The sequence below is a fragment of the Poecilia reticulata genome, linkage group LG12, assembly GCF_000633615.1.
Source record: "Poecilia reticulata strain Guanapo linkage group LG12, Guppy_female_1.0+MT, whole genome shotgun sequence".
In the NCBI taxonomy this organism is placed as follows: Eukaryota; Metazoa; Chordata; class Actinopteri; order Cyprinodontiformes; family Poeciliidae; genus Poecilia; species Poecilia reticulata.
In genome coordinates this window covers 24501979-24503560 of record NC_024342.1, presented here as the reverse complement: position 1 = coordinate 24503560, position 1582 = coordinate 24501979, and the positions used below count along the sequence as shown (strand labels likewise).

The following is a 1582-nucleotide window of genomic DNA, read 5'->3' as shown; positions in this document are numbered from 1 at the left end:
TCTGATGGACCAAAGGAAGAGTAGTCTCTACTATGTTAAAAAATAATGGTGATCCTTAAATAAACCAACAAATGATTTACGTGAACAAAGTGGATATTAACACTGTAAACACTTTATTTTTTAGAAGATTTCATAAATCATATTAAACACAGTTTTGTTTCTGGATTACTTTATTTTTTATATATTCCTCATATGTCTTCTGTTAAATTGTAATACTTTTAAACTTTAATTGTTTTTACAATACAAAGCTAAAAAATAAAAAAATGACTAAAATTCAACCATACTTGGTATTAATCCTAATTTTGACTAAGTATTTTCTTCAATGCAAAAAGTAGAAAGTCAACATTGAATAACAAGAAAACTTGTTATTGGCACATCAACATGAATGTGAGTCCATATTTTCAGGTTTGATCTATGATCCATTCTGTGTTTCTGCTCTGCTGTCTTCTTCCTGTGAACACACACTCTGCTGTGGTTCCTCCTCTGAGCTCCTCTTGATAGTCAGCTCTCTCTGTTCCCTCGATACAAGGAACTTTGGCCGCCTGGATGTGGAGCTTTCCATCTGGAGAAAGGTGGCAGCTGACGTCTTCATGGTTCACCCCTTCAGATGCAGATCAAACTCCTGTCTGAACTCCTGCAGGCTGTAGGAGTAGGAGCCTTTCCCGTCCTCTTGTTTCTTCTCCGTCTTCCCGCTGACTCTCAGCTTCCTGCCCACCTGCCGGACTGACAGATCTTCTGGAGAAAAGCCCTGAGTGTCCAGCGTTAGGCCAAAGTGCTCTCCCTCTTTGTCCAGCTGGTAGGAGACTTGCTGCAGAGCCAGGCTGTTCCTGAAAGGCTCTGTGTCCTCCAGGATCTGGCGTTGAAGTTTGTCCATCAGCTGCAGACTGCTGCGCAGCTCCTGTAGGTCTCTCTGCATGACGNGCAGATGGGAATCCATGAGAGCACAGCATCTTTCTTCTGTTTAGTCTTGAGTCTTCTTGTTGTTCAGGCGTCTCTTCACTCCTGTGTTTCTTGTGTATCTTTCTGTCAGTCAGTGGGGCTGTCCCAGCTTTATATTCTAGCAGGAGGCGCTCCAGAGGCTTCCGGAAGTTTCTGGTATTTACCACACATTTCCACTGGGTGGAGCTGTTTCACAGATTTTAGCAGTCTAAAGCAAAAAAATATTGAACGTTTTGACTAGAAAACTTTCCACATTTTTGATAAAACCATGGTCAGTTAAAGCTGGTGGATAAACAGAAGACAAAATAATGTGGTGGACTCTGAGGACAAAATCGGGTCAGGAATTATCCCAAGAGTTAATCTCCAGAATCAAGTAGAAAGGTTTGAAAGGAGCATGGTGAACACTACACCATAATTTTTTATTTTTAAAAGGTTACAGTAAAATACCGAGCAACCAGTTTTTTATCCCTCCACAAGATGGCAGCAATAAGCTGTCAGTGCTGGAGGTGATTGGACCAGATCCATGTAAACCTCCGACAAAACAATTAAGCACCCAAAAGGAAATGTTTCATTTGGACCTAAATGGTGAAATGTGATTAGGAGACCACATATCACCAAGTGAAGACTTGCCAGAATCTCTGAT

The 1582-nt window shown here is 41.1% G+C and overlaps 1 pseudogene; it reads right to left on the bottom strand.

The window, feature by feature from the left end:
* Positions 1-367: 367 nt before the first annotated feature.
* LOC103473987 (heat shock protein 30-like) lies at positions 368-923 on the bottom strand (annotated as a pseudogene).
* Between the last annotated feature and the right edge of the window lie 659 nt (positions 924-1582).